At 43.0% G+C, this 20479-nt stretch overlaps 1 protein-coding gene across 1 annotated transcript in view; it reads left to right on the top strand.

Moving 5' to 3' along the window:
* SMPD3 (sphingomyelin phosphodiesterase 3) overlaps window positions 1–20479 on the top strand; it is a 191279-nt gene that overhangs the window by 49337 nt on the left and 121463 nt on the right. Inside the window, exon 2 of the mRNA XM_087728656.1 lies at window positions 4528–4616. The gene's annotated coding sequence lies outside the window, so the exon portion shown is untranslated. The remainder of the gene's footprint in view (window positions 1–4527; window positions 4617–20479) is intronic.

Raw genomic sequence — 20479 nt, 5'->3', positions numbered from 1 at the left:
GGGTGGAGACCAGAGTTAGATTCCTATCGGTTCAGCCTGGTTTGGCCGAACAAAGAAGAGAGATTCAACCTATTCTCCAAAGCACCTGAGGGAAGGACAAGAAGCAACAGATGGAAACTAATCAAGGAGAGAAGCAACTTACAACTAAGGAGGAACTTCCTGACAGTGAGGACAATTAATCAGTGGAGCAACTTGCCTCCAGGAGTTGTGAATGCTCCAACACTGGACGTTTTTAAGAAGATGTCGGATATCCATTTTTCTGAAGTGGTGCAGGGTTTCCTGCCTAAGCAGGGGGTTGGACTAGAAGAACTTCAAGGTCCCTTTGAACTCTGTTATTCTATATTCTAGGTTGGGCTTAACTGTCTTTGTAAGTTGAGGCCCACCTGTATCTCCTTCACTCTAGCTGAGCCTTTTCCTGGAAAAATTCCCTTTCCCATCTTATTGACCATATTGAATTGTACCATATTTTTTTTAATGCATCACACTTGAGCCCTGTGATTATTGTGCTTTCAAGAGAACAAGCCTTTCTACTTAGTTATTCTGAGTCCATTCAGAAAGGAACAATGACACCCCTTTGACGATGGAGGACTTTGAATTGCTGCCATTTGCTCCCCCAGGAAAGGCAATCTGCTCCCAGCTTGAAAGCGTGCCTTAAGTGACTTGCCCTGTTAAAATTATTATGGGATAACAGGGAGTGTGGTATTATTCATGGACCGCTGAAGTTTCGTATCAATTTTGCGTGCTGATTTATTGTAGAGCCGAGCACCTAGGATTCAAGCACCATAATTATGAGAAGGGGGTTTGATTTGAAGTTTTGCCCAAGGCCCACAAGAATGAGGAGAAAAAAATGCCAAGATTTGGCAAATAGCCATGCTATTAAGTAGAAGAACATCTAATGATACTTCAAAAACCAAAACAACAACAACAACAACAACGGAGGCAGTTCTCCCAATCCATAGAATAACAGAGTTGGAAGGGACCTTGGAGGTCTTCTAGTCCAACCTCCTGCCTAGGCAGGAAACACTACACCCTTTCAGACAAATGGCTATCTTCTTGAAACCTTCCAGTGTTGGAGCAGTCACAACTCCTGGAGGCAAGTTGTTCCACTGATTAATTGTCCTCACTGTCAGGAAGTTTCTCCTTAGTTGTAAGTTGCTTCTCTCCTTGATTAGTTTCCACCCATTGCTTCTTGTTCTCCTCTCAGGTGCTTTGGAGAATAGGTTGACTCCCTCTTCTTTGTTGCAACCCCTGAGATATTGGAGCACTGTTATCATGTCTCCCCTATTCCTTCTTTTCATTAAACTAGACATACCCAGTTCCTGCAACCGTTCTTCATCCAGGGGAAACTCCACTCAGATCTACCCTGATTGGCTTTTAATTTACCCATTTCACGTTCAGCACTTGAGTTTCCAATTAGTCTTTAATAAATTGATATGGAATTCTTCTTCTCTCACAATTCTGAAACTACTGGAGAGCTACCTCAATTCTCTGCTTTCAGGTCTGATCTTAGAGGTTGTCTTAAGTTTTGTCCCTCACCAGTGGTTCAGACAAAGTCCAACATGCTGAAACTTTCAAAGAGCTTTAAGGAGGATGGGCCTGAGCCGTGTCCCCTGTTCCGACGGCAAAGAAAAAAATGGGTGACATTTCCAAATCTACTGAAAAATGAAGACATTTTTAGCAGTAGCAAAAGAAGAGCTAAGTTAAAAAGTCATTGTTACCAAAGTTACAACCGAATGCCTTGGAGACATCTCCTGCTTCTTTGGGTTGGATGGAAGAGGAAGTTCAGAGAAACTCTCATAGCAGAGTGGATTTCTTTGATGAAGAAGTAGTGAAGAGAGGGAGATATGTTTATGTGTTTGTCAGCTGCTCTGTGTGTGTGTGTGTGTGTGTGTTGTTTGTGTGTTCCAGCATAGCTCTGGAACGCCACGAGCAATTTCAACCAAACTTAGTACCTAGATGACTTACTCTCTGAAAACAAACTCTGTGGGAGGTAAGACACCTCTAACACCCCTTGGGGTGCATGTTCTGTTAAGATACAGCCTTTTGTGCCATAAAATGGCTTCTACTGTACTGCTGTAAAATGGCTTTCTACTGTGCAGTGCAGTGTTGTTGCCATGGTTACGGCTTCACAGTACTCCACAAGGGAGCTCCCTGTGGTAAAGTGGAAAATCCAACATTAGAAATCACGTTTGGTTCTGGACATTTTCAACAACATCGGGGCTTTTTCTGTGTAATGAGGATTAAGATAAATAAATGCCCAGGCAATGCCGGGTTATCAGCTAGTTTGATACGTATATAAATAACAATAAATAAACTGAATTTGAATTGTTTAGGAGGTTGCCCCTCCTTTCCAGTTTTTTATGCGCCTGGCTGCAACCGCTTGCACTTACTCTGTGGTATTGTCAATGGTTGGAAGTCTGAGCAATTTGGTTAGTCCAGCAAACTATGTTCGGTTAATCACAGTTAGTATAAATAGAGCCTGAAAGATGCAACAGTCCCATTGAAGAAAGAAGAAAAGGTTGGAAAATACAACCATCAAAGATTATATAGGGACAATTAGAAATTTGGGGTTGTGGGATCCAATCTGGATCAGTCCCTGGAACCAGTTTTATTCTTCTGAGCTTTCAGACTCATGCTGAAGGCCATCCTCGGGGAACTTCTCTCTGAGGACGGGCTTCAGCATGAGCCTGAAAGCTCAGAAGATTAAATCTTTGGTCCCAGGGATCGACCCAGATTGGATCCTGCAACATTATCCTGAGACACATATACCTTGGTTCTCAACTGCTTTGAAACTCAGCAAATTCGGTACTCCATGAATTTTGCTGCAATAATTTTGTCCCGGTATTCATCATTTGTTTGATAGTGTGGTGCAGTGGCCTAGAGGGGGAGCTCTCACCTCACCATCAGGAGGCTGAGAGTTCGATCCTAGGTAGAGGCAGATATTTCTCTGTCTGTGCACAAGAATATGTCTGCCGAACAAAACTCCGCATTGGCGACGGGAAAGGCATCCGGCCATTAAATACTCTGCTAGCTCCAATGAGTTGCCTACACTTCACCCCACAAGGAATTAAGGGGTCGTTAAATGATGATAATGATGATTCATCGTTAGTTTGATACTTGATGCACATGCTGGATTTGTTGGTGTTGGCTGCCTTTTGATTCACTACACTATTCTTTGAGGAAAATATTTGTTTGGTACTCATAATTTTTGGTACTCATTGTGCCTCCTGGAACTAAGTATCGATGGGTACTGAGGTACCACTGTATTTAGGTTGTGTTTAACTTAGAGTGTGCCCTTTTGAATCAAAGGTTTTAAACAACTGTACATTTTAGTGAACAAATTTTTCTTGTACTTAAGAAGAAAATAAACCTTTCATGCTAAAAGAAAACTATGTATAAAAGTGATCTGTTTTTAGCTCCATTTTCTCCTGTTCCTCCTAGAATGCAATGTAGATTTGGGGAGAATCTCATGGATTATACCTTATTTTGGCTTTTGCATAATTCTTCATTTCACTGCCTGGTGAATTCCCCATTTGTCCTCTCCTGTTTTTCAAAGTTAAAAAAGTCTGACAATTTTTAACACAGGTCTGGCAAGGCATATACTTAATGGGAGATAAATGTGTGATCTGCATTTTATTTGAAAATGTGCTCATGTGTGCCTCTCTCTCTTTGGGTTTGTGTATGCAAGAGATTAAACTTTTGAGTAAAGCAGTATAGGTCAAAGTTTAAAAATGTCCCAGCATACAAAGAAGTATGATTCTCAGTTTGTGTGTGTTTTTGTGGCAAAAAAAAATTATAAAATTGGACACAACTCACTTAACAACTTACTTAGCAGCAGAAGTAAGGGACGCGGTGGCTCAGTGGCTAAAACAAGTGCTGAACTTGTCGATCAGAAAGGTCAGCAGTTCGGTGGTTCAAATCCCTAGTGCTGTGTAACGGAGTGAGCTCCTGTTACTTGTCCCAGCTTCTGCCAACCTAGCAGTTCGAAAGCATGTAAAAAAATGCAAGTATGAAAACAGGAACCATCTTCGGTGGGAAAGTAACAGCATTCCATGCACCTTCGGCATTGAGCCATACTGGCCACATGACCAAGGAGACGTCTTCGGACAGCGCTGGCTCTTTGGCTTTGAAACGGAGATGAGCACCGCCCCCTAGAGTCAGGAATGACTAGCACATATGTGCAAGGGGAACCTTTACATTTACCACTCAACAACTTACTTAGCTACAGAAATTCTGGTCCCTGTTGTGGTTCTTAAGTCGAAGACAACCTATACATTGAAATATGCCCAAAATGCTTCCCAAAACTGAGTGAAAATTATATGATTCAGACATATTTTGGATAAGGAAATAAATATACAGCCACGGATCACAAAAAAGCCTCACATAGAGATGCATAATTATTCTCAATTTCAAACTGGGACATAATCCAACATACTCATCATTCAGACAGAGCAATGGGGAGGGAACAAGCTGATTTTGCCCATTAGTCTGTTCTTTAAATGCTGATTTATGAAAACCTTGTTTCAGGAAAGGAATTTCTGCAAACCTGCCAACGGTGGAAAAGTGGAACGAAGGCTTAAAACAGAGATCCTTAAAAGAGAAGCTTGGCTCTCTAGGTAAGTAACTTGGATTAATAATAATATTTCTTGGGTGTGCTGGAGTTCCAAAATGCTACCTGTTGTATGTTTTGCAAGATCCACCCCTCAACATGGTGGCATTTGAATGCAAAAGGAGAAAAATATAAAAATATCTCATATCTGAAATATCATTGACCTTCCTGGGGAAAAATAGCACAGAACATCATGCACAGTAGGTCATCTTGTTCTATAACCTTTAATTTCCTTATTTTGGAAGTTCTCCCACATGAAGGACTGGGGGGAAGGCAGCTGCATTTATTCATTATCTGTTTCCAACTCTACATTGAGTTAATTCAGTTCTGAAGTTTAGCTAAATGTTCCCTAAATGAATAGGATGGTTTTTTTAGATCTACTGATCAAGAATCATTGATTATTTATTTAAGCTCCCTGTTAACACAGTGCCTCTTATTCAAAAAAATCATTTTTCTGAGGAATAACTAGCAGCCATTAACCTATTCTAGCCACTCTGAAATCTCCCTGGTTTGTGAGAAAGGACCGTAAATGGTTTTGCTTTTAGACATTTTCTCTCGGATCGGATGGTACAGTATATGAGAAATATCTATAGAGATTCTCCATCATCCAGGTCAGGGTTGTCCCAAAGGTGCTTTTTCAAGAAGCAACTGGACTTTCTGGTTTTTCTTTGAAGACATTTTGCTTCTCATCTAAAAAGCTGAAACAGAGCTGAAGAAGTTTCTTGGATGAGAAGTGAAATGTCTTCAAAGAAAAACCAGAAAGTTCAGTTGCCTCTTGAAAAAGCACCTTTGGGACAGTAGGTGAGAAATTAGGAAGTCTACAGAGAAATGGAAGAAAAGAGGGGGGAAATTTTCATAGGCAGTCCTTGGCCAAGTAGCAAGAATTCATCTTTTCTTTTATAATAATTTTGATTGCAAGAGTTTCTTTTGAATTATTTTTACCCACGGTGTTTTATCAGAGGAATCCTTGGTGTTCCCTGAGCTTGGTGGTTTTCTTGCAATCCTTTCATTACCAACCTAGCTAACATTTTCAGGGCGCTGATGATATTCCCTGAATTGGTAATGAAACATCTGCAAGAAAGCCACCAAGCTCAGAGAGCATCAAGGACCCCTCATTTCAACCCTGAGCTACACACATTCTTAGTGTTTTATCGACATTCTCTTCTCCTTCAGAAAAAAGGTTCTGAAGCAGATTCTCTTTTGTTAAATTGACTAAGACTGGTAGGGGGAAATGAATGTTTTGGTTTGGAAGCCAGGGACGTGCAGTCACTAGAGGCAAGGGAGGCAGAGCCTCACCAGTCTCCTCAGGAAAAAGAAAGAAATTTAAATATTTTAAATAATTAAAGCCAAGATAGTTGCTACCAGATTCCAGGTCACAGTGGCTTGGTGTCTGCTTAGTGTTAACCAAAGCAGGAGGTGAGAGAACTCGGGGCCTCCTTTCCATAAGGAATTTTTCGCCTTCTAAAAGTTAAGAAAGAGTTAAAAGGCAAAAAAGTTCAGATGCAAAAGAGGCACTAATTCTTCTGCCTCCTGATCTGGAAGCAGCGAATCATGTCTTCTTGAGCACGCTTATGTTGGGCGGGGCGTGCTTCAGAGGAGAGAGGAGTGGGAGAGAAGGAGGAGGCTGGCTCTTTGCTGCAGACCTGGGTGCTTGGCAGCTCCTGCGATGCAAAGTGCCCCACCGTCCCTGATGCTGCCGCCTGCCCACTGCCCCGGCCTGCTTCTCCAGGCTCCGCCGTGGAAGTCCTGGATCGCCTCTGGGGGAAGGCTGGGTGAGAAGTGGAGCGAAGCTTCTCTGCGGCCTCCCGGCGCTGCGCAGAGGCTCTCGCAGGAGCGCGGGTCAGCGGCCGGCGGCCTGGAGTGGCCCCAGCTGCGAGACAAGGGAGCGCTTAAAGCAGCCGCTGCCGCCGCCACCGCCTCTCCTTTGCCCGGCGGAGGCGATCCGGGACTTCCACGGCGGAGCCTGGAGAAGCAGGTTGGGGCAGCGGGCGGGCGGCAGCATCAGGGACAGTGGGGCACTTTGCATTGCGGGAGCCGCCAAGCGCCTTTGCTGCAGACCCAGGCGCTTGGTTGCTCCCGCGATGCAAATTCCCTGCCCCCGCCGAGGCCGACCGCTGCCCTGCTGAGCTGCTTCGCAAAAGGATGCCCAGCTGAGCCTCACCAGGTATAAACCTCACCGCACGTCACTGTTGGAAGCATATGGGAAGGGTATTTATTTCCTCTTTGTAGGGTGTTCTAGAGCAGGGGTGTCAAACTCAATTTCATTAAGGGCCGCATCAGGGTTGTGTTTGACCTTGGAGGGCCGGGGGGCAGGATTGGGCGTGGTCATGGTGGGTGTGACACAGAAATCATGTTGGGGGCACATGTGGTGGCCATGTGCTAAGGCATGACTTCCTCTGAGACCCTCCCTCACTCTCATTATAATCTCCTTCCTTCCTCCCTCCCTCCCTTCTTTTTCCTTCCCTCTTTATTCTCCTTTCTTCTTCCTTCCCCTCTTTCCTTATTTTTCCTTCCTTGCTCTCTTCCCATCTTCCCATCTTTTTATTTGTCTTTCCTCTTTCCCTTTTTTTCTTTCCTGTCCCTTCTTGCATGCTCAAATGCAAAAGGGGAAACATTTCTCCTTTTGTTCTGTTTTTAGTTTGTTTTGCTAAAACATGGAGCAACCCCCCTCCAGCTCCATTTTTTCTGGCAGAGGCACCATCGGCCGGTCCTTTCCTGGGCCAGATCTAAGCTCCCTGTTGGCTGGGTGCAGTCCGCAGGCCTTGAGTTTGACACCCCTGTTCTAGAGGTTCTAGAGCACTGTTTCTCAACCTTGGCAACTTGAAGATGTCCGGACTTCAACTCCCAGAATTCCCCAGCCAGCGAATGCTGGCTGGGGAATTCTGGGAGTTGAAGTCCGGACATCTTCAAGTTGCCAAGGTTGAGAAACAGTGTTCTAGAGGTAGAACCGGTGACTCATGAAAGATAAGTAATACAAAGGCAGCGATGTGTTGCTTCTCCTCCTGCAGTCGTGTTTTAAAAGAGGCATTGCCAGAATGCAAAAGCAGGACTCTCAAATGACTGCTTGTTTCCCCCACCCCCACCCCCAAGATTTATTTTTAACAATGTTCTTTCTTAAGAGCAGGCCCCTACTGTAAATATTTACAGTTGAACCTATCCCGTGTTAGGCCTTTGGGGAATAAAAAATCTAAAATAAACACCACCCCACTCCCAATCTTCAAATTGGTTGTTTTAACCCGCTGGCTTTGTATTTTCATTTTTTCCAACGCCTGGGTCAGGCAGAAGTGCTTTCGGTCTACCTAGCAATACATGCTCCTCAGTTAATTGCTTTTCTTCCAGGTTTTTGTGTTGAGTTGCCTTCCCTCCTCGTCCCTTAATTGCTTTGATCTAAATTTTGTACTCTTGTCATTCAAGCTGCTTTAGCAGTTAAAGGTGACTGAGAAAGATATTGACATACAATCATTACTGGGGAATGAAGGCTGCATCATGGATTTAAATGAGAAATCTATGGGAAGGAAGATCCTGTTGTTGGAAGAAATATCCATCTGGGTTCAGGTCCAAGTGGGGAGAAAGACACTGGAAACATGGAGGCTGATTGGAAAGATGGTTTATTGGATGGACAAGACCACATGGGTTTTAGATCCTGGGCAGCTGGAGTTGAGATAGAGTGATATTTATATCATATCTTGGGCCTTGCCCTTGAGCTTCCTGTTCCTGTGGCAAGGGCATGTATTCTATTGGTTGCTGTCAGACTCCCATGGGGCCATGTGGGGTCATGTTTGTCTGAATCAAGCTTGGCCGGCGCCTGGGCTGATGTAATGTCCTTAGGAGGTTTTCCAATGCAGGGAGCCCAGCTGCTAATCCTATTATGTCCTGAAGGGTCATGTCTTAATCCCATCACCCTGGAGCCGAAGGTCTTTTGTCTTGTAGATAAGCTGGCCCAGTCCTTCTCAATGGGCACCAGATATCTGCGGTGGGCAGGGAGCTAACGCTCTGAGTTTCTGTCTTTAGAAACATGTTTCTCTTTAAGGGAAAAATATAATATTCTGCCTTTTTAAAATATTTCCTAAAATATTGCATTCTTCTAAGAGGGGTGGGTGCTAACTTTCTGCACTGTGCAGCATGGTCTGTGGCAATAAGTTAGCATTCATTTGGTTAAGGCACAAAACTAGTTTCTGCAAGAGCAAACTTAACATATGTCACCCTTGGTTGGTGCCTTTAAGACAGGGCTGTCAAACTCCAATGCTTTCAGGAAGTCTCTTAAGGGAGACCCACAACTTCTAAGAAATCCCTATGTTATAGCCAGTGTTTCCTAGAAGTCTCTTAAGGGAGACACAACTTCCATGAAGTCTTGCTTTTGAACTGCTAGGTTGGCAGAAGCTGGGACAAGTAATGGGAGCTCACTCTGTTACGCGGCGCTAGGGATTCAAATCTCTGTATAGATATAGATAATATAGATATAGCTGTGTGTGTTTAAGAGAGGGGGGGAGGGAGGGAGAGAGGGAGAGAATGAGAATCTAGTACAAGTAAGCAAAATATAACATAAAATCCAGAGAAACATGTCCAAAATCAGAATACATCTCCAATAAGATCACCCATATTCTTCAAAATCCAAGAAAGATGTTCACCTCCATTCTCTGTCTAAGGCCCATAATTAATCTTCAAAGGGATATTGTCTTTGAATATATCTTGGATTAATCTTCTGCAGCTAATTGCCACAAAGTTGTATTTAAATACAGTTACAGTTTAAATACATTCAAAGAAAACTATTTGCCTCTCTTTTTTTTGAATGGTAAGCTTTGAGGCAAACTCACTCTGAATTAAAGGGCTCAGAGGCAGGCTCTGTTTTTACTCTAATGATAACTCGATCATGAAGTCGGTTGTCCATAGGAGAACATTTTTTTTAATTAGCCCAACTAGGATTGAAGGATTTATTTTGTAAGCATCTGTGTCATCTATGTGTCAGACGGAGAGTGAGAATGTAAACAAATACACAAAGGAGCCACATTCCTCTTCCACTTTGTGTGATGTTTTGATTGTTCACAAATGTGTTCAACCCACTTCCTCAGGCTAGGAAATCATACGGGGGAGAAGACATGACTCAAAACAAGGAAACAGAACAATCACAATCATGTTTTGTAGAGATTATTCAAGTGAGTTGTGTTATTGCACAACAGGAACCCATCTAGCGTGTAATCAACAGGTTTTCAAATAATTCAGTCAAGAACTGATTGTAAGGTGATCTCAATAGCTGAATGGTTTAGTTCTCTCCAGCAGAATTGTGCATAGCAGGATTCACCAACCTTTCAGATCTCAGGGACCACTAAATTCATAATTTTAAATCCCGTGGACCACTAATATGATCTGCCTAAGGACTGGCTGGGTGGGCGTGGCTAGGTGGTCATGTGACTGGGTGGGTGTGGCCAACTCGAAGTCACTCATCTCAAGGGGCGCCTTGCTGGCCTCTACTCGCCCCTCCTCACCCAGCCACTCCTCGCCTCCCCACCCAGGCTCCTTAGGGCCCCAACAGGAAGCAGTTGTTGGAGCTAAGCAGCCACCATGAGAAAGAGTTGGCAAAACATCTGGCTCAGTTCAAATTGGATCTGGCCAAGACAGGGGCTCAGCAGAAGCACCTCCTGAGGACTACGAGCATAGGCTTTCCAAGCAGAGGGAAGTCCTGTGGGAGTGCAAGGCCAGGTATCAGTGCCTGGAGGCTCAGCAGGCTGAGATGGTCAGCAAGTTCCAGACCATGATGCAGTCTCACTGGAACCAGGCCCTCCGGCTCTTCGCCACCAGTAGCGCTTCCCTCCAGCCTTCGTCCAAAGCCCCGCAAGTTGGAATTTCTGCCCCCCTCTGACCCACACAACCCCCGCAAAAAGAGAGACTCTCTGCAGCAACAAATGTTCATTGCACATATCTGGCCCAGGGTCTGTAGTTTGAGGACCCCTGATTTAGTGCAATATAAAAATGCAAATAATTTTTCTGCGGACCATCAAAATTTTCTCGCAGTCCACCTGTGGTCCAAGGACCACCAGTTGGTGATCGCTGGTGTAAAGGTTATCCTTGACTTAAAGGTAACAAAAGGTATTTGCGTTATGCTTGTGAAGTTTCAATAATTGCCTTTTCCTGTGATTAGGTGACGCTCAACAATCAATCCATTTTTATGGCATCCTCTCATCATGGGACTGTGATTGATGACTTTTTGCCAAATGTCAGCATTTTACTTCTGGAACGTTGGGTTTGCTTAATGACCACAATTATTTGCTTAGCGACCGCTGCAAAAAGAAAGGCTAGTAAGTCAAGGACTACCAGTCCAATATGCAGAGAAATAGGGGAGGTTTTGAAGTCTTCGCTCTGGAAAAAAAAAACTGGAGCCAGATTATTTAGCCTAGGCAATTCACATAGTTTTCACTTGCCGACTGGTTTTAGAAAGTTTCTTGTTGGGCTTTCCTGTGAGGCTTATTACTGGCAGCAGATTTCTTGTTGATGGAACCTTAAAGTGAAATTCCATGGCAATTGGATAACAGAAATATCAGAATAATAGAGGGGACCTTGGAGGTCTTCTAGTCCAACCCTCTGCTCAGGCAGGAAATCCTACACCACTTCAGACAAATGGTTATCCAAACTCATCTTAAAAACTTCCAGTGTTGGGGCATTCACAACTTCTGGAGGCAGGTTGTTCCACTGATTAATTGTTCTAACTGTCAGGAAATTTCTCCTCAGTTCTAAGTTGCTTCTCTCCTTGGTTAGTTTCCACCCATTGCCTCTTGTTCTGCACTCAGGTGCTTTGGAGAATAGTTTGACTCCCTCTTCTTTGTGGCAGCCCCTCAGATATTGGAAGACTGCTATCGTGTCTCCCCTAGTCCTTCTTTTCATTAAACTAGACAAACCCAGTTCCTGCAACCGTTCTTTATATGTTTTAGCCTCCGGTCACCTAATCATCTTTGTTGCCCTTCTCTGCACTCTTTCTAGAGTCTCAACATCTTTTTTACATCATATTTATCTCATACATCAGATCGGCTGGCCAAAGTTTCTTGATCAAGTCGTTCATTTCAGATTTCCTTGGTAGGAAAGATTTGCAGGAGTCCGTGGTGGTGTTAAAATGGTACTTAATAAAGGAGAATATTTGTAGCTCAGGGTTGAAATGAGGGGTCCTTGATCCTCTCTGAGCTTGCAGGCATTTTATTATCCTAATTAGGTAACTTCATTGGTGATCTTTAAAGTTTAAAAGGGTTCCAGAAATGGGGAAGTCTCAACAGAATGTGGGGAGATGCCCAGTTGAAGAAAAAGTCTAGAGATTTCTCTTCTAGCAGTTACTTTTTATTAAAAGAGGAGATTGTTTGGGGTCTTTTCTTTTTGTTTAAGTGCATCTAAAGCTTTGCTCTACAACCCCCCCCCCCCACGATTATCAATACTTTAAAAGGCAAGCAAACAACCAGACATTATGTCAATTGTGGCTTAGCCTGATGTGGACCAAGCCAGATCGGTTTTTCGCCTTCCCGGATGTGAGTTTACAAAAACCCAGGACTCTTCTGAAGGTATACCAAGACGTTCAGCCAACTCCAAAGAATCAGATGGCTGTTGAAAGAACGGAAGAGTCAAGCATTCATAAAGGCTACAGTTGCCATGCCAACCCTCTTCCCCGTGGGATAACTCCAGAGAGACAAATGCCATGAAATTAAAACCAAGCACGTTTTCCAGGAGGTGTGATGTGATGTGTGTGTGTAAGAGAGAGAGGGAGGGAGGGAGGGAAGAAGAGAGGGTGAGAGGGAGGAAGAGAGGGAGGGAGAAAGGGAGGGAAAGAGGGAGAGAGGGAGGGAGGGAGAGAGGGAGGGTAGAAGAGAGGGAAGGAGAGAGCAAGGGAGAAACAGAGGGAAGGAGAAAGGGAAGGAAAGAGATAGAGGAAGGGAAGGAGGGAGAGAGAAGGAGAGAGAGAGGGAGGGAGGGAAGAGAGAAAGGGAGAGAGAGAAAGAAAGAAAGAAAGAAAGAAAGAAAGAAAGAAAGAGAGGGGGTAAAAAGGGAGGGAAGGAAGGAGGGAGGGAGAGAGAGAGAGAGAGAGAGCAATCCCACAAAGCACAGGTTGTTTTGATCAAATGCTGCCATTTGCATATTAACATTTAATATTTGAGTTTCCACAGTGTCTGTTTTTATATTTTGTACATACAGTACTTCCTTCTTTGGAACTTCTTTTTTTTCAACCTCCAGTCAATCAAACCGTTTATTTTAATATCCTCTCCGTGCTCGACCGGGTCTCTTAATCTCTTAAGGCCCTTAGAATATTGGCTTTATCTGAATGGGTGCAAAGGTTGCATGCTTTTTACAGAATCTTTCGTGCACAATTGTTAAAGATTAAATGAACAGATGGCTCTGGGTTTTTCCATGTACACCTTTGTACCTTCAAGGGGTTTTTAAAAGTAGTCCTCAATGTACGACTGCAATTGGGACCAGAATGTTGGTTGCTAAGCAAGGCAGTTACTAATTGAACTTGATTTTATGAGTTTTTTTTCTGATGGTTAGTAAGCAAATCGCTTTTAAGTAAATATTGCCATCATTAAGCAAAATCTGGCTTTGCCCCTTGACATTTCTTACCTGAACCCGGCTGGGAAGGTTGTGAATGGTGATCAAATAAACCCATAACAGATTAACAGTGTTGGAAGTTACCTCATAGGTCATCTAGTCCAACCCCCACAAAAGCAGGAGACCCTACACCATTTCTGACCAGTGGCAGTCCAGTCTCTTCTTGAAAGCCTCCAGTTATGAAGCTCCCACAACTTCCGAAGGCAACTTCTGTCCCATGGGTTATTCTCACTGTCAGAAAGTTCCTCCTTATTTCTAGGTTGAATCTCTCCTTCTTCAGTTTCCATCCATTATTCCTTCTCTGGCCTTCGGATGCTTTGGAAAGTAGGTTGGCCCCATGCTCTCTGGGGCAGCCCCTCAAATATTGGAAGATTGCTATCCTGTCTCCCCTGGTCCTTCTCTTCACTAGACCAGCCATGCCCAGTTCCTGCAGCCGTTCATTGTATAAGGCTGCAACCATCAAGAATACATGTGGTTGTCCTGCACCCACATCTTGATCATGTTGTCAACCTTGAATCTGGCCTGGCCGAAGCCATCTTGGAGCTTCGGTGCTGCCACACTGCAGCAAGGGATAGGGAGGGGGGATTAGAGATAGCTGGGGTTGTGTAGTCAAAATAAAATACTTTCTCTGGGGAACCAAGGACGTTCTCGCAACTGGCTGGAGGAAGGAGGAGTGATGTCACCAGACCAGTGGTTGCTGCCTTCATTGGGCCATGTGACTGATTGTTTGGGGTTAGCAATAGCAATAGCAATAGCAGTTAGACTTATAAACCGCTTCATAGGGCTTTCATCCCTCTCTAAGCGGTTTACAGAGTCAGCCTCTCACCCCAACAATCCGGGTCCTCATTTTACCCACCTCGGAAGGATGGAAGGCTGAATCAACCTTGAGCCGGTGGGATTTGAACAGCCGAACTGCAGAACTGCAGTCAGCTGAAGTAGCCTGCAGTGCTGCATTTAACCACTGCGCCACCTCGGTTGAGGGAGAAACGTTTGCTTTTAATTAGGTGGAAAACTGCGGGAAACTTCAGAGTTGTTTTTCACCAGATTTGTGCCAATATGATATTTCCAATAAAGCTATTCTTTAAGGAATCCAGCAGCCTTGGAGTTTTTCCTTGCAATGGATCCACTACTTGGAACACCCTGGCACATGTGGTGGCCATGGTTTGCTAGGATGGTTGCAGGGGTGTGCTTTCAAATTTTTAGCAAAGGGTTCTCTGCCAGGTTGTTGGGTGGGCATGGCCATGGTAGGTGTGGCCTACTTGGCCTCCTGCACCATGGCAGGGAGGGTTGCCCTCCCTGGACTCCAGAGCCTTCCGTTGAGCCTCCGTGAGGGCGAAAACGGCCTCCGCAGGCTCTGAAAGCCCATTTCTGGCCTTTCTGAACTTCCGATAGGTCAGTTTTTTGTCCTCCCTGAGCCTCCACGTGCATCCTGCACTTACCTGCATCCAAAGCGAGCCACATGGGGACTCCTGGGAGTGGAGGAGAGGGGTGGGCAGGGCCAGCCAGGAGTGGGATTTGGGGGTTCTCCGAACTGCACAGAATCTTAGCTAGAGGTTCTCCCGAACCCCTGCAAGCCCCACCCCTGGATGGTTGTAAGTCGAAGGACCGGTCTTAAGTCACTTTCTTTAGTACTGTTGTGATATGGAACAGTCTCTAAATGAATGGTTGTTAAGTCAAGGACTATCTGTATTCTCTCTGGGGAAAAAAAGAGTAAATTTGCAGAGAATGGAATTCACTGACCATAATTCTCCTGTTATGCTGGCTCCGTAGTGTTGTAGTCTCTGTAGTCAGTCTGATTTTGGGCTGTCTTTTACACAGACATTCCTCCCAATGGGCAAACTTGTGAGTGGACAACCATTTAAATATGAGCCAGCCGTCTGCAGCAGCTGCCCAAAAAGCCAACACAGTTCTAGGCTGTATAAACAGAGGGATAGAATCAAGATCATGTGAAGTGTTAATACCACTTTATAATGACTTGGTAAGGCCACACTTGGATTACTGCGTTCAGTTTTGGTCGCCACAATATGGAAAAATGTGGAGACTCTGGAAAGAGTGCAGAGAAGAGCAACCAAGATGATTAGGGGACTGGAGACTAAAACATATGAAGAACGGTTGCAGGAACTATGTATGTCTAGTTTAATGAAAAGAAGGACTAGGGGAGACATGATAGCAGTCTTCCAATATCTCCGGGGTTGCCATAAAGAAGAGGGAGTCAATCTATTCTCCAAAGCACCTGAGGGTAGAACAAGAAGCAATGGGTGGAAACTAATCAAGGAGAGAAGCAACTTAGAACTGAGGAGAAATTTCCTGACAGTTAGAACAATGAATCAGTGGAACAGAAGTTGCCTCCATAAGTTGTGAATGCCCCAACACTGGAAGACTTTAAGAAGATGTTGGATAGCCATTTGTCTGAAATGGTATAGGGTTTCCTGTCTAGCCAGGGGGTTGAACTGGAAGACCTCCAAGGTCCCTTCCAACTCTGCTATTGTATTGTATTGAGTGTTTTCCCCAGATCATCTTAGTTTCTTTTCATTATCTGATTGATTGATTGATTGATCTGAACCTTTTTTTCTAAACTGCTTTTGGGCTAATAACGTTCTACGTGCTGGGGTGAAAATAACATCGCTCTCAGATTGATTTTATAGAAGACAAAGCATAAAAGCACAGCATGAAAGGTAAAAACATGGAGAAGAGGGGAAAAAATTAAGACATCAGCAGGATTTTTGTAAGATCAAAAGAGCTTAAAGCAGCCTGATAAAGTCGCAACAAGGAATGTACGATGGTTGGCGTCTTTCTGCTTTGAACATTTTTAAAAACTTCTGCAGATGCGTGAGCTCAGCAAATGTGTCGATAGCTTGAATTCACTTCCATCAGGCTTGGCATTCATTTGTTGGAGTTCATTGTTACTGGAAATCAGGACAATAAATTAAACAAATAAACAACACCAATATTCTACAAAGATAGTCTAGTGATTTTGATGGTCCAGTGGAGAATTTAAACAAATCAGTCAGGGAAACTATTCTTGTGGGAGCTAGTTTGGCATACTGGATAAGAATGAAACTTAGAGGTTGAGGTGCAGCACCCTACTAAGCCATGGACATCTCTGCCTAACTTGTTGATGGCAAAAAAAAAATGAATAGTGAGTCACACAATACAGCATGGTACGCAAGTGTGTAGAGGTAAAATCTGTGTTACAACATTGCAACTCATGCTTTAATACTTAACAACAACCCCCTTGCTTCTTTATACACAGGATTTCCTGATTAGTGTCTCTTGATGCTTTGTACCAAATGTGGCTTCCAGCAAGAACACTAATGAGGCCTCTCTTAAAGAAATGGGAGGAGGGGGAAGAGAAGGAGAAAATGAGGAGAGGGGGGAAGAGTTGAAGGAAAAGTTGAAGTTGGAGAAGGAGGAGGAAGAGAGAAAGGAGGAGGAACAGGAGGAAGAGTTGAAGGAAAAGTTGGAGTTGAAGGAGGGGAAGGAGGAGGAGGAGATTGATTTTCAGATATTTATTCAATATGTTTACAAGCTGAATGTTATGAAAAAACAATTGAGGAAAATAATTGCTAAATTTGTTTTGGTTCACAAAAGTCAGGAGGACAGAAGAACAAAGAGCAGAAACATTCCCCTTAGGAAGCAAAACAGAAGACGGACACCTGCTGCAAAGATTATATTTTAATTTGTGCTGCTAATAATCGTATTGAACAAATCAGGAAAGAGCAGAGTCCTACCAGCCACAGAAAAATACGCTAAGAACATAGCATAGAAACTAAGAAATCTTTAGGGCTGTGGAATTTGGTGCCTACATCTTTTTTTTGCAACTCAACAGTTCCATTGTTTAATAATTGTAGGATTCTTGCTATCGGTTAATTCTGTTCCAGTTTAATTCCAGTTCTGAAGAAATTCTGTTGGTGGCATTTACGTAAAACCAGAAACTTTACATTATTTGGAATACTTTTTCTGCTTTAACATTCAAAACAGGGCAATTCTATAATAACAAGAGCCGTGCAAAGAAAGGACAAGGAACATGAAAATAATTACCACCTGCATTAATTATAAATCTAATCATGGAACAGTGGATGAGCAAGTGGGGAGATAAGGAATATTTTAAGGAAATCTACTATTCCTAAGACCCATCTGTGTTTTACGCCAATATTTTATAATTCTGATTCCCCCACGTTTTTTTTATAAAAAAGAGATTTGCTTGGCTTTGAATTTGAACATAATTTTCCACTTATTTCTCAATCTGTAGAGATCAGACACTTTGTTAGCAAGCTTTACAATGTATTTTAAGAGCTCTAGACCAAATACTCTCCAATTTCAATATGCATTTAGAAAGCGTCGCATGTAAGGCAGCCCAGAAAATTGCCATGTGTGTTTCTTTGAGCTTACTAGGAAATAAGAAGATTGAGTTGCGTAACAAATACTTTTCAGATGTTTTATTTCCTTTCCGGATGCTTTTTCAGCCACTCTAGAAGGCTTTTGAAGTGGGAATGCAGTCTGTTTTTAGAAAAGTCTTAGCTGCAAAATATATGAGTTCTTCCCATTGGGTGTTTAAATAAATTACAACAAACTTTTCATTTGAAAAAGAGTCTCTTTCATTATGCCCAAATTAAATAGCAAATGCACAAATGTGGATAATGCAGTGGATGAGGGTAAATCAAATCAAATCAAATGTAAAATAGCAAAGCTTGAAAAATTATACCTTAAAAAAAACACAGGCATTTCCCCGCACCCAAAAGTATTTAGCCAGCTTGCTTGGAACTCTCTCTCCCTCCCTCCCTCCCTCTCCCTCTCCCTCCCTCCCTCTCTATCTCTATCACACACACACACACAAACACACTCCCCCCTTGTTTGCTTGGTTTCAAATCCAAATGTTGTTCAACAATGCATACTGTAATAATTGTAAGCCTGCGGATTAGTTGTAAGTGACTTTTTCAGTGTTGTAACTTCGAACAGTTGCTAAACAAATGATTGTAAGTCAAGGATTCCCTGTTGTTCCCAAAGGCTTATACAGAGTTATGTAAATTAGAATATCCATGAGACTAGATAATGCAGTAAAGTATTCAACAACCCATATAATGACAAAAGGACTACAAAGACCACAATGGTTCTGGGACCACAAAGAGAATGGAGATCCCCCCTCCCCAAACCAAAGAAAAGACATCCCAAAGAGGAAAAAATAAATCTCACACTAATCGTGCACAGGAAATATTCTCACTCCTTTAGATTCCATCCCCGAACCTTGACAGTTAATTTTTTTTCTTAAACCATCATTTCACAATCCTGGTTTCTTTCCAGAGAGTTACTGTTCAATAGTCTTTGGTGGCCAGAGCTCATGCTTGTCCGTTGTGTCTCTCTTAGCTCTCCAAATCAGTATTTCTCAAACTGGGAAACTTGAAGTTATGTGGACTTCGTGGTTGGGGAATTCTGGGAGTTGAAGTCCACAAAGATATTTATTCATTCATTCATTTGATTTTTTTCTAGCTGCCAATCTCAATGAGTGCCAAGGTGGAGAAACATGGCTCTAAATACTTCTTTATGGCTGAGCTATGGAATTTATTGTTTTTTTACATCCTCGGAAAGGGAATGACAGAAAATGATTCTGCCTTATTTCACATGTTCTAACCAACTGAGGGGACGCGATGGCTCAGTGGCTAAGATACTGAGCTTGTCAATCAGAAAGTTTGGCGGTTTGAATCCCTAGTACCGAGTAACAGAGTGAGCTCCCGTTCCTTGTCCCAGCTTCTGCCAACCTAGCAGTTCGAAAGCATGTAAAAAATGCAAGTAAAAAAATAGGGACCACTTTTGGTGGGAAGGTAATAGCGTTCCGTGTGCCTTCGGCACTGAGTCATGCCAGCCACATGACCACAGATAGCACTGGCTCTTCGGCTTTGAAACAGAGATGAGCACCGCCCCCTAGAATCGGGAACGACTAGCACATATGTGCGAGGGGAACCTTTACCTTTAACCAACTGATGTTTTCTCCTATAAAACACAGCAGTGGGATGAATCCCAACTGTGTGAATTCAAATTTTCACTTGTGAATTGCTCGAAGTCAATTTCATTAAAACCTTATTTAAATAGTCTCTGAGTAGGGTGGCGTACACAAAACAGCTCTTAATGTTAATGGGATCCGATGTTTATATTTTTTGAGTGCAACCCGCTGCTGATTGACAAGAACAATTTAAATAAAGTTTCCAGATTCACATTCCCTCCTTCCCTCCATCTCTCTTATTTTTTCTTCTTCTGGAATTAAATAATTTGTCCGGCAATTTACCTGCACAATGATCTCACAAAAGCCAGAAAAGCTAATTCAGAATGAGGACTAAATGTTTGTTCTGGAAGAGATTTATTTGCTCTCAGTGACACTGTCATGTTGCCATATCCCTTTGGCGATGTGAAAGAGTGTTATTTCCAAAAACAATCCAATTTGGAGAAAGTTAATGAATGCCAATACAGCATTGGGCAGCTGGTTGCATTTACATACTTCAAAAAAAAAAAAAACAGGTGCCAAAGAGGTAAACATTGAGTGAGGTATTTATGGGATATCTCACAAGGAAATGTTCACTTTTAGGATAAAAAATGTGATTTATTGACCATTCACCTTGATCTTGGTTCATTTTGTCTCTATCATTTCTGACTTTTTTTCTCCAAATTAGATAGTTCATATCAGAATCAGAATAGAGCTGGAAGGGACCTTGGAGATCTTCTAGTCCAGTCCCCTGCTCAAGCAGGAGATCCTATATCATTTCAGACAAGCAGCTGTCCAGTCTCTTCTTAAAAACCTCCAGTGATGAAGGCCCCTCAATTTCTGGAAGCAAGCTGTTCCACTGGTTAATTGTCCTCCCTGTTAGGTAGTTGCTCCTCAATTCCAATTCTCAATTCTCTCCTTGATTAGTTTTCATCAATTCCACCCATTTGATTCCATCCAAATCAATTTCCAATTAAACTGTTTAGGGTTAAAAGATATTCAGCTGCACAGGTAGTCCTCGACTTATGATCACAAAGCCCCAAATTTCTGTTGCTAAGTGAAACATTTTGCTATTTGTTAGTCCAACCCTCCCCATTCAAGCAGGAAACTCTGCTCCAGACAAATGGCTATCCAATCTCTTCTAAAAAGCTTCCAGTGTTGGAGCACTCACAACTTCTAGAGGCGAGCTGTTCCAATGATTAATTGTTCTCATTGTCAGGAAATTTCTCCTTCGTTCTAGGTTGGATCTCTCTTTGATAAGTTTTTGTCCATTGCTTCTTGTCCTGCCCTCAGGTGCTTTGGAGAATAGATTGACCTCC

The sequence above is a fragment of the Thamnophis sirtalis genome, unplaced genomic scaffold (genome assembly GCF_051295495.1).
Source record: "Thamnophis sirtalis isolate CommonGarterSnake01/CBP01778 unplaced genomic scaffold, rThaSir2_p1.2 scaffold_14, whole genome shotgun sequence".
NCBI classification, from domain to species: domain Eukaryota; kingdom Metazoa; phylum Chordata; class Lepidosauria; order Squamata; family Natricidae; genus Thamnophis; species Thamnophis sirtalis.
Note: the sequence above shows the minus strand (reverse complement) of the source record. Positions and strands in the feature narration are given on the sequence as shown.